Source organism: Chamaea fasciata, unplaced genomic scaffold (genome assembly GCF_029207755.1).
Source record: "Chamaea fasciata isolate MVZ Bird 193981 ecotype frontalis unplaced genomic scaffold, bChaFas1.0.hap1 SCAF_3, whole genome shotgun sequence".
NCBI lineage: Eukaryota > Metazoa > Chordata > Aves > Passeriformes > Sylviidae > Chamaea > Chamaea fasciata.
Genome location: NW_027094088.1, coordinates 72,795,301 through 72,808,161, shown reverse-complemented (window position 1 = coordinate 72,808,161; position 12,861 = coordinate 72,795,301). Strand labels below are relative to the sequence as shown.

Here is a 12,861-nt window from a genome sequence, read left to right as displayed (position 1 = left end):
GAAGCAGGATTTCTCATTTAGAGAAAATATTATTATTTTTTTTGTGTTAAGCAATTTTATCACAATAACTGGTAATAAGAATGGTAATGCTGGCAATCTGAAACAGAAAATCTGCAAGTACCTAAACTAGGGTATTATTTTTCAGAACAGAAATATGCGAAGTTTTAGACCAGTTAAGAAAGAAGCTGTAGATTCTACAGCCCTTCCAGTAATAGACAAGAAAATTAATTTAATTGTCATGTACTAAAAGTAAGGAAACGGTCTTGAAAAGAAACACAGATTCTGGCCAACTTGGGCGATCTCTAAATTAAAAGTTTCCCAAACTATCAGCTATAAATAAAGTCATCCTATTTCCAGCAGCTTTTGAGTCAGACTTTTTACCAATGGGTGCAGTAAATAATACAGAAATATGTAGAAAATGACTCATTACAAAAAATAGGAACCAAACAAATGCATCAATTTGTCCACACAAATGCATCAATTTAATTAAAATAATGCAAGTGTGTCATGCAATTTTAAGTGTTTGCTGTGTTTTGCAATATTTGAATTTATTGTGTTCATTTAATTTTTATATAATGTTTGTAGCATTTTCTAAAATATGTCCTTTTCACTTTTTCTATCCTTCAGTATGTTATTTGATACCTGTCATAATTTTTGAGGAGGGAAATAAGAACGTCATGGCAGAGTTTGCAGAAATCTCTTTAGTTAGTATCTTTCCAATAACACACAGCAACTGGAACCTGAAAGCTGTGTAGTTTATCCATAATTCCTAAAAATGTTTTAATTCTGAATCTACTATATTACCCTTTAGTCTTTCTAACACTCCTCCTGAAAGTCCCTGTTAGAATACATAAATTTCCAAAGGTATGTCCATATAAACGAACCACTCATGGTCTAGCAGTGCTTTTATCCTTATGGGATCCTTGTCACAGAACACTTAAGGTTCAGTCCAGCTCAGTGGTTAAAAAGTTACAAGTCTGTATTTCCTACCAGAAAAGGAGACAGAGGCATATCCAGAAGACAGCTCACTGACCTAATGTGGTGAAATATGTAAGTGTAGTGAAGATCCATAGAGTCCAAAAAATGTGTGTCGACCGCTTGGAGGACAGGAGGGCTCTGCAGAGGGATCTGGAATGGTTGGATCGGTGGGCAGAGTCCAACAAAATGAAGTTTAATGAGTCCAAGTGTCGAGTCCTGCACTTTGGCCACAATAACCCCCTGCAGCGTTATAGGCTGGCGACGGTGTGGCTGGACAGTGCCCAGGAGGAAAGGGACCTGGGGGTTCTGGTCAGCAGCCAGCTGAACATGAGCCAACAGTGTGCCCAGGTGGCCAAGAGGGTCAATGGCATCCTGGCCTGTATCAGGAATGGTGTGGCCAGCAGGAGCAGGGAGGTCATTCTTCCCCTGTACTTGGCACTGGCGAGGCCACACCTTGAGTATTGTGTCCAGTTCTGGCCCCTCAGTTTAGGAAGGATGTTGAGATGCTTGAACGTGTTCAGAGGAGGGCAACAAAGCTGGTGAAGGGATTAGACTGAGGGAACGACTGAGGGATCTGGGGTTGTTTAGCCTGGAGAAAAGGAGACTCAGAGGAGACCTTATCACTCTCTGTAACTTCCTGAAGGGTGGCTGTAGACAGCTGGGGGTAGGTTTCTTTCTCCAGGCAGCAACTGACAGAACGAGAGGACACAGTCTTAAGCTGCGTCAAGGCAAATATAGGTTAGATATTAGGAAGAACTTCTTCACTGAAAGAGTGATATAAATACTGGAATAGTCTGCCTGGGGAGGTGGTGGAGTCACCATCCCTGGATGTGTTTAAAAGGAAACTGGATGTGGCACTTGATACCATGACCTAGTTGAGGTGTTAGGGCTGGGTTGGACTCGATGATCTTGAAGGTCTCTTCCAACCTACACATTCTGTGATTCTGTGATTCTGTGAAAAATCAACCTATCAAAAGCTTTTCAGTCCAAATCACACCAGACTTTTAGGAATGCCTTCCCTTTCAGAACTTCCTCCTACTGCCTGGAGGCAATACTACCTCCTTCCCCACAAAGAGAGGTGTAAAGAAACCCAAGGTTATAACAGATGCACAATGAGCTGTCCCAAGCCAGACCACTGCCCACTTGATTTAGCTTAAATATGACTTAACATTGGTAGGATATAGGGGTGAAAAAAGTCAAAATTTCAGCCTAAAAATTCAAGTAAAAATTTAATTCAAGGTCTGCCTTGCATTATAAGTATACCCCTACAGCCTGAAAACATGCTTACTTCAAGGCAGAAGCTCTTCTACAAAGGAAAAAAATAAGTTGATTAAAAATATATTCAAGCAACACTATTGGATAGATACATAGTCACATAATATAATATTATTAAAGGCAAGATCCTTTGTCTTCTCTTCAGAGCTTACATTCCACACAGGCACTTCAAACAGCACATCAGCTGTTTGATGACTAGCAAGTAACAGCTTTCTAATTGATAATTTATCATTACTGCAGTTTAGAATTAGAACTTTAAAAAAAAAGGTAGTGCTGCAATGTTACAAGTGCAAATTAGAATCAAAATTAACAAATGCTGCCAATCCTTCCTGGGCTGTCTGTCTATAATGCTAGCCATATATGCAAGCGGATATGTTGAGAAAGACACCTGTACAATTTCCTACAGTGAGGAAATCCCAAACCGTCTTTTCAAAGCTTGCAAACATGTCTGTTCATTACATAAGGAAATAAGGGGAACATAAATTGAGGCATAATATTATTCTTGGCGGATATAATAAAAAGGGAAATAGCCCCATTATGTTGCTAGTGATTTGAGGAGGTTAAAACAGGATTTTTCCAGCTGTACATTTTTTTTAATGGCTGCATTTCTCAAGTCATAGTCATATTCTGCTAGAATGTATGCAAAATTTCTTAAAACTTATTTTAGAAAATTGCACTGTAAGCTAATATATACAAACATATTAAACAAGAATCACCCATTGAACAGTTAAAGGCCTTTGAACAATTATGAGTATTTAGCATGGCATATAGGCTGCCTGTTCAGATACAAAGAATCAACCCCCAGAAACAAAAATGCTACCCTAAGAGGAAAATTATATAATCAAACTTTATTTATGTTCATGTTTTGGAAACAACATCAATGTGTTCCATATGATGTCACGCTCAGCAGTAAAAACTCTGTGAAAGGAGAAGCAAGGGGTGTGGGGAACAAAGACACATCCACTCACGGTGTTTGTCTTCCCAAGCACCTGTTAAATGTCTGCTGTTTTCACCCCGATTCACAGGCAAAGGGAATGAGTGAGAGGTGGGGGCGTTGGAATTTGGCTAGTGGTTGGGGTCAACTCACCACAAATCATAAATTCCTTACAAGAAATTGAAGAGAGGACTTTCATAGATCCTCTTAACTCTTCCCTAATCTTTCAAGGGGGGGGGGGGGGGGGGAACACTAGAATAATGGATTCATTAAGGTTGGAAATACCTCCAGGATCATCAAGTCCAACCTGTGACCAAATATCACCATGCTCACTAAACCGTATCATGACGTGCCACTTCTACTCATTTTTTGAACACTTGCTCCCCCTTAGAGCAGCAGCTAAGTCTTGCTATTTCTTGAACAAATTAATCAGAATCCAGTTTCCAAACAGAAACTCACTAAATGACACAGTTCAGCAGTCCTTACCAGTTTTAAAGAAAGGAGCGGTTGTTTAAATGGCAGTCTGGTTTACAAAATATTTGAACTCATGTAAGTCACAACTGTACAAAGTCATCTACTTATTCTCACAACTTCTCAGAAGCCAGTTTACAGTTGGAAAACTGAAATTTGCTCCACAATTCACCTGACAAATGCTTCAATCACCAACCTATCATTCCACAAATCATCTATTCTTGCTGTAAGACCTATTTATGTTTAAAATTCAGGCCAGTAATAACAAATTCAGTCTATTTTTTAGGCCAAACATCCAACATGCCTTTGGGCAAACAAGAGTACCAGACGGCTCAGTGTAAACACGTGCCTTAGAAGAAATGACGGTAAGGTCTAGGGAGGTGTATAATTTATACGCATAAGTTCTGCATACAATGAAAGGGGAGAGCCAGCAGTTTTTCTATCCCTAAAGTATCAATTAGGTAAAACATTCTGCACCTTGCTTTTAAAGTTATTTTTCACTAGCACCCCCTAGATTTAACGAGACAGAAAAAGAACAAGAGTTTTATTTCGTATCTCAGAGCTGGGCTCAGCAACAGGTTGGCCACCAAACTCCAGTCCACATGTTTATGTACTGAATAAAGACAGAAAACACCAACTGCCCTTTCTGCAATACTCAAACAATCCACATTGCTATGGAAGCCTAACTCTTTCTTGGCTTCACTCCAGCCAAATGGATTTTCATTGAACTATACGCAGCTGTCTACATCTTCAGGAGGAATATCTATCCCTAGAATAAGCTCAAGAAACACCCAGCATAGGGATCTTTCACGCCATTGGTTAATTCAGTGAGCATCATTACCACAGAACCATAGGGTGCTGCTACTGCTTCTTTCAATCACGTTTTTAGGTGTCTGTGCAGTGTTGGGGTGGCCTGACCCTGGCCAGCAGCCATGCTGCTGACTGCTCACCCCTCACAGTGGGACAGGGGAGAAAACAGGAAGAAGAAAAAAAAACTTACAGGGCTGAGATACAGACAGTTTAACAGAGGAAGAAAAGGAAAAATACACCACAAGTGTAGGAAAGAAATGCTCACCACATCCCACAGGGTGACCAATGCTACAAGCTCCAGTTTACTAATTTCTAAAAACCAGACATCTTGAAAGCAAATAACCCACCCTTTCTTCTTCCTCTACCTCTGTTTTTATTTCTGAGCAATACACAGTACAGCACATCCCACTGGGCAGTTTGGGTCCACTGTCCAAGCTGTGTCCCTACACAGCCCCTTGCCCACTCCCTTGCCTACTTGCTGGACAGGGAGGGTGGAAGAAAGCTTTGATGTGCAGGCCAGAAACAGCCAAAACATTGCTGTGCTATCGACACTGTTTTAGCCACAAATCTCAAGCACTTCGAATGTGATGAAAGTTAACTCCTAAACCCGGTATAGGAATGTGCTCACATTGGCATTGTGCAGAAGCAATCAAATTCCTCAGAGAGAGATGAGCATAAAGAATGCCCTGACTGTGCATCCTCTTATGGGTTGTGCTTGCAATAAACACAAAATTACTCCTTTCTGTGATGTGATGAGGTATTTAAAAAGCAAGAAGGGCTAAATACACAATGACTGACTATTGCTCATAATGTAAGAATAAGGAGGTACATGACAAAATTTAATAGTTTAAGGTGAGAATAATACCAAGTAGAATGCCTTTCCTACAAAGAACATTACTGAATTTGGGAATTCATTGCCACAAGATGCCAAAACGACTAAAAGTTCAGGTATGCCTGCATGAATTAATGGACACCAAATACCTTGATAGCCTCTGAACTCAACAGCTTAGAAACAGATAATCAGTTATTTAAATCACAGATTACTAAAAGATAATTTGAAAGTGAAGGTATAATTGGATCTGTCTTCCCTTTTTTTCAGTAGATCACCTAAGCACATCCTACTGGCTGCTACAGGAGAGAGACACTAGACAAACATTTTCTTTGAAAACAGAGGTACGGGGTAAAATGACAGAGATTCTCAGCATTACAGTTTGGGATTTAGGTGTCTAATGTCTCTCAAGCTGTTTCTGGGTCCTACCCTTGTATCCTTCTTTTTTTAGTTCAGACATCCGCTGTTATATTCCTAACATCCAGCTACACATTATAGGTCATTTGCTAAATTGCTTTTGATTAGGTAAGCTTATCTGAGCTACAGAATAGATTTTGGTCTCAGTTCTCTCTTCAAACATTAAAGTGTAATTCAGTTTAAGAAAATGTGTAGGCTAGAAAGCACTCAACACCAACTTCAACAATTGTTACTACAAACAATTTACCAGGAAAACAGTAAGCTGTTATTTGGAGTAATGAAGACTTCAATTTTCTATGGAGAAATTTTGTAGGAGGGAGAAAAGAAACCTGTTCACCACACAAAACACCCATATCAGCTAGAATTAATCCCACCTATAACAGCTTCCAAATAAAATTTACTTTATAACTACCCAGCAAAAGACAACATGCGACTTTCCTTCCCCCAACCACCTCCACACTCCACTAGCAGCTCCTCTAAGTATGTAACAGAAGAGGAATGAAGCATGCAAGAATAACAGAGACCAGTCTGAGCACAGTTCAGTATTTATAAAGGATAACTTTTTCAGAGAAAGCACTGTAGGTTAACAGGACCTGCAGAAATATACACCAGCCTTTCATGAAGGATGAGTTTTCTATAAACTCTGTAAAAAAATATTTTTCAACTATAAATGTTCTTCCTGAAAACAGAAATAACACTATGCAATTGAAAACTGAAAATTATACTGACAAGCAAGAGACTTGCAACTGCTTTAGAGGCAAAATTACAATCATTTTGACCACAATCACAGAATGGCTAAGGCTGAAATGGACCACAGTGAATTATCTGGTTCAACCTCTCTGCTAAAGCAGGCCCATCCTAGAGCACAAGGCACAGTGCAGACAGCCTTGAGTATCTCCAATGAAGGAGACTCCACAAACTCTCAGAGTAACTTGTTCCAGTGCTCAGTCATCTACATAGTGAAGAAATTCTTCCTCATGCATAGGCAGAACTTCCTGTGCATGAATGTGTCTCCACTGCCTCTTGTCCTAGTGCTTGGCACCACCAAAAAGAGCCTTGATCCATCCTCTTGAAACCCTCTCTTTGGACAGTTATACACATTTATGAGGTTTCCTCTCACTTGTCTCTTCTTGAGGTTGAACAGGCCCAACTCTCCCAGCCACTCTTCGTAAGAGATGTTTCAGTCCTTTTATCATCTTCATAGCCCTCCATCAGACTGCTCCAGGAGCTTCAGGTTTAGCTTCAAAGCAAGTTCTGTAAACACAGAACTGTCAGAATAGAACACTGTCGTTTGACAATTTCTTGCCTTCTCTCTCATACAGTGGAAGTCGTGACCTAACCTCTTCCAAAGGCCAAGTCAGCTTTTAGAGAAAACTGAGGTCTAACATGTAAACTAGTTTATACAATGCATAAAGGCCCTAGCTGGGTGTTGGTCTGTATTCTGAAATAAATATGATGAGAGTTCCTCCAAATATCTACACAAGTAATTCCAAGATGATGCAAGTTTACTCTCCTCTGGCCAAAGCAAGTCAGATCCAAAGGAAGTCATTTTACTGCAGCATCTGCTGAAAAGCAGCATGTGTTCAATCAGACTCACCACCTAACTCTTATCATCAGTGCCATCTTTAGACAAAGGACAGTTTGCACCTGACCTGATGGCTGGTTTGGTTTCCTTCCTCCTAAAAATTCACCTCTGCAACCTACCACGTGGACATACATAACTCTTGCTGCACCATCTCTGAAACCTCCGATATTTTTTCTAGTCATTGCCTAGACTCAAGTCTAGTCTATCCTCTGGAAAATAACTAAGCCTGACTATTAGATTTCTTCCCTGCAGAAGTTACGTTACTGATTTCACTTCAACAGTACTGCTTTACAGTCAATTGTTTAAAAAGTTGTAAGACTTTAAGGGTCTACACCCTTAAAATACGTATTTTAAGAACAAAAACAAAACCTACATTCAGAAGTCACAGGTTTTAAGCAAAGGTATTATTTGAATTCCAATATGACACACACTCCTGAAGCACCTGAAGCGCAAGCCTGAGGACGCTACAAGACTGTCACGTGTTTCACAAGCAAAGCTGTCACTTTACCACTACCAGCCAAAACGAAGTAGTACCCGAGAGGGAAAAATACTCTGTGTGACCACATGCTTTTTTCGTCTTCATTTCTCGGTCTCTACATTTCTTAATGCCAGTAGGCAGTACCGAGAGTACACTCGACAGCGGCGCGTTTCCCACTTGGCCACTCCCGCCAGCGCCGTTCCCATGAGCGAAGCCCCGAAGGCGCCCGAGAGGAGCGCACGGCACCCGGGCCCCCAGGAGCGGCCTTGCATCACCCGCCGGGGCTGGGGCACGGCCGGCGGCACTCCGCCAGCCCCGGCCCCGCTGCCGGCCCTGCCCGCCGGAGACAACGCGTGGCACCGGCCGGCGGCCCGGCTGCCCCCGAACGCCGCGTCCCGCCGGCAGCGCAACGGCGCCCCTGCCCCGGGAGCTGCGGGCAGAGACCCGCACAGCGGCGGCGGGACGCCTCCCCGCGCCTGGACAGGCCGGTCCCGGCGGTCCCACAGTCCCCCGGGGTGCCGGACCGCGGCTCCGCACGGGCAGCGGCGCAGAGCGGCGCCCACCGCGGGCCCTCCCCGGCGGCCCCCACGCCGCGCCCGCCCGACCCCCGCCCGCCGCGCACCTGCCTTACGGCCCGCCGGTTCCGCTGCCGCCAAGAGCCGGCGCGGCGCGACACTGTCGTACGGCGAGCGGGCGGGGCCGTGTCCGGCGCGGCCCGCGGGGCTCCGGTGCCCGCGGCGGAGCCGGGCCGGGGCCGCCGACCCGCTCTGGGCCTCGCCGGTGCCTGGCCGGGTCTCCGGCGAGCCGGCGCCGCGCTCAGGCCTACCTCGGCTACAGGCCGCGCCTCCGCCGCGTTCTCTGTGCAGACAAAACGTGTCTCGCCGGGATGTCGCGGCTGCTAAGCCCGGTCGCCTGCCCCAGTTATGCCGGCGTGGAATACGCCGTGAGGGCAGCTCCCAGCAGGATTTCACAGAATCCATTACGTTGATAAAGACGTAATCTTCACCGAGCTCAGCCTATGACCGAACACCAACCACCTTGGTAACCTAAACCATGCCTAAAGTGACGTGTCCAGTCTTGCACACCTCCATTGCCGGTGACACTTCACTTCCCTGAGCAGCCCATTGCGGTGTCTAATCATCGTTTCTGCCTAGAAATGTTTCGTAATGTCCGAACTAAACCTCCCCTGGCACAGCTTAAGACTGTCCTCTTGTCCTGTCTGTAGTTGCCTGAGAGAAGATGCTGATCCCCACCTGGCTACGCCCTCCTTTCAGGCAGTCATAGAGAGCAGTAAGATTCCTCCTGAGCCTCCTTTTCTCCAGGCTAAACCCCAGCTCCCTCAGGCTCTCCTCGTAACACTTTGTGCTCCTGTGTCGCTGCCTCGGGCTTTCCTGGATGTGGGTGTCCGCGGCCTTCAGCCCTCAGAGCTCTTTAGCAGCTCATCCACCCCTGCACACTTAATTCTTGCCAAACCATGTGTGTACCTCAGTGTGTGCCTCTAGAGCTTTTCTACACTTACTTAATCAGTTTTATGATTTTTGAAGCAAGCTTTTTAAATAAGTGGCCTATGTCCTCAGTTGTATTAATACTGTATATATGTGTAAGGTGATGCTTTTCAATAAAGATATTATCTGCTAGATCTTTAGTGGGCTAGAAGTGCTAGGCATTGCATGGAATTAATTTTGTCAAATGCAGATGATTTAACCTAGACTTTTAATATGTGCCTCAAGAAAAAAAAATTCTCATTTTCTTCAGTATGTACTAATTCTTTTGGATGACATGTGACGTATGAAAGTGATAAAAATATTGATAGAGAAGACTTTACCTTAAGAAAATTACATTCCTACTACATGAAAATCTTTGTCTGTGTTCAACTTGTACATTTGCTTAAGAATCAATGGAATGACACAGATTCTTGCCATCATGCCCTGAGATCTAATGAATTGTACTGTAAAAATGCCAGTGCTTCTCATTTATCAGTAAAGGGAGCATGAAAAGACCAGCTAAGGTATAAATGAATATATACTCATCTACTGCTTAAACTCACCTATAGGGAGATAAACAAGGTGAGTACAATTTCATTCTGTTTATGGACCTAGATGGACAGAAATGTAAATTGTGGGATCAACTTAAGAGGAAGTTGTTTCTCAGGGAAAACAACTTGTTTTTCTCCTTATTTCTTCTTGTATCATTTGTTTGATATCCATATCTTTAATAATCCTCTGCTCATTCTCTTCTGTGTTGTACCAGATCTTTGGCAGCATTTCAATATTCATTAGTATCTAAATCTCCAGTTCACTGTCTTGTCCTTTATTTGGCTCTTATGCTTCTTGCATGTCCAATAAAAAGGTGTAGTCTTTCTCCATCTTTGCATCAAATCCTTCTGGCATAGCCACATGAGTAGTTTTAATTCAAATTTGAGAAAAAAGTTTCAGTCAAGTAGGCTCAATATTGTAAAATTGAGAAGGAAGACACACATTGATCTTAAGTTTGCAAAATACCCTGGAAATTTACAGGAGTTAATTCACCAGTGTACTCCTCACTTTATGTGGTCGTTAACCAAGTAATATTGCATTTGGAGTCAAGCCAGTGTTGTTCACCTGGGGAAAAAATGGGTACTCACAAGACCCAGTCCCAGTATATGGTCACTGTGAGTATTGCCAGCTGATGACACTTGAATTATTCTCTGCAAATGCATCACAATTTATGGACTATTGAATTGACTCTCTTTTTTTTTTTTTTTTTAACAACTAAAAATTAATGCTTATATGTGAGCCATGAATTTTAGTTACTTGAAGAGTACTTCAGATTCAGAAAATAAATAGATTAGTAATTTAAATAGCCTTGCCTTTATTTTTACAATGGAAAACTTATTAAATCACTGTCTTACAAAAAAATCAACAAATTCAGCTTCTGTTGAGACTGTAAGACGAACCTAGCAGACGTCCTTGAATCAGTATTAATCTCTGCTGTGATGAGAGTAACAAGCGTTCAAAACTAACTGCTCTCTGCAGGTGTCACTGTTACCAGCACTGGGAGAAAAATCTTAAATCAATGTTATTATGTGACAATAATGCAGGTTCCTCAGAAAACATTCCAAATCTCTATTGCCCATGATTACAAAGTAATCATATCCTGCATGCTGCAACTGCAATGCTAGCAAAAGTCAGTGCGTTGGAGGTGCTGTTATTCAAATGAGCTGTAATTCTTTACAGTCATCTTGTTCCCATAGATTTTAATACTTTATTTAAAAGTCACCGGGAGGAGGAGCTGACCTTGCTCGATCCCAGGTGCCTGCTGAAGCCACTTTATCGCTACCCTTCTCAGCTGGACAGGATGGAGAAGATATAACAAAAGGATTGTGGGTTGAGATCAGGACAGGGAGAGATCACTCAGGAATTACTGTCAAAGGGAAATCAGACCCAGTTTGGGGAAAAATTATTTCAACTTATTACCAATCAAAATCAGAGTAGAATAATAAGCTATAAAACAAAATCCGAAAAACACCTTTCCCTCATTGCTGCCTTCTTTCTGAGCTGAACTTGATTCCCTAATTCTCTATTTCTGCTCCTGACAGTTGTGCAGGGAAACAGGGAATCTGGGTTGCAGGTAGTTCATCACATGTTGTCTCTGCTGCTCCTTCCTTCTCAGGGGTTGGATTTGCTCCATCATGGGGTCCCTCCCACAGAAGACAGTCCTTCATGAGTTTCTCCAAGGTGAGACCTCCCCAGGGCTGCAGTTTTTCATTGAGTGCTCCAGCATGTACCTTCCGCACTGCTCCAGTGTGGGACTCCCAATGACACCACAAGTCCTTCCAGCAAACCTGCTCCAATGAGGGCTTCCCACAGGGTCACGGGCTCCTTTGGACATCCACCTGCTGGTGTAGTTTCCTCCTTGTGGGGCTCCACTGTGGACGGTTTTTTTTTTGGGTAGCAGGGGAGTAGCTGGTCTCACACAGTCTGCATCATGGGCTGCTGGGCAATCTCTGCCCCGGTGCGTGGAGCACCTCCTCCCCCTCCTTCACTGACATTGGTGTCTTCAGAGCTCTTCTCTCCAGCTGCAGTTGCTGTTGCTCAGGTTTTTTTCTGTCTTCTTAAATCTGCTATCACAGAGGTGCTACCTTCAACACTGACAGGCTCAGCCTTGGCCAGTGGTGGGTCCATCTTGGAGTTGGCTAGCACTGGATCTGTCAGACACAGGGGAAGCTTCTGGCAGCTTCTCACAGAAGCCTAACTGTACTTCTCCCCGCCCCCCTCCCACTACCAAAATTGGGCCACACAGTACAGTTGCACAGACATTATGAGTGGTCTGCAAGTTGAATACACAGTGTATCATAAGAAAATACTGCTGAGAAAGGTGTAAGAAAATAGATATCTACTGCTGCATAAAAATTCATAATTCAAATTTCTTCCTTGAGACCTGAGCCTTTTATAATGTCATGCAGGCTACGTACATCATCTCCATTATTGCTGGTTCTTATGCACCGCTCTTTGACTTCAATCTATTTATGTTATCTTCTACTGGATATGAATATACCTGGATTTAACCCCCAGTTGCTTTTCTTTAGCACGGTGAGTTTTCAAAGCAGTCTTAAATTTTGTCCATAATTTGTTTTTCAAATTAATTAAACAGTCTGATACCTCTTCTATGCTGGTGAATATCTATGTAGCTAGAATGGAAAACATGTTTCTTGTTAGTCTCCATTTATTACTTGTTATTTTTTAAGTGTATTTAGAAGTGCAACAGGATTTCTTGCTTCACAGAGCGTATAGAAACACACACATTATCGTAATTTGACAGAATTCTTGAGTGGCAGTGGACAAATCTTCGTTTCTTTTTTTCTTTCTTTCAGTTGCTGAGCCTAAATTTAAACAGTTACAAGATTCCTAGCAATCCCCACTACTGCAATTTTAATTAAAGCTTATAGAATTAATCATGAATGAGTTTACATATTAAATGTTAAATAAGCAGTTAAATAAGGGAAACATTATAATTTTGCCTTTTTTTTTCTTTCAGAAAAGAAAAAAAAGTGCCTTTTATTTGCTTTTTAAATAAACATGTCATAATCTAATAGAAAATTTATA

General features: G+C 42.5%; 1 protein-coding gene and 1 pseudogene across 1 annotated transcript in view; one reads left to right on the top strand and one right to left on the bottom strand.

Moving 5' to 3' along the window:
• Positions 1–8,420, bottom strand: part of ASCC3 (activating signal cointegrator 1 complex subunit 3) — a 254,485-nt gene extending 246,065 nt beyond the window's left edge. Inside the window, exon 1 of the mRNA XM_066179496.1 lies at positions 8,400–8,420. The gene's annotated coding sequence lies outside the window, so the exon portion shown is untranslated. The remainder of the gene's footprint in view (positions 1–8,399) is intronic.
• Positions 1,084–1,922, top strand: LOC136287526 (uncharacterized; annotated as a pseudogene).
• Positions 8,421–12,861: the final 4,441 nt, after the last annotated feature.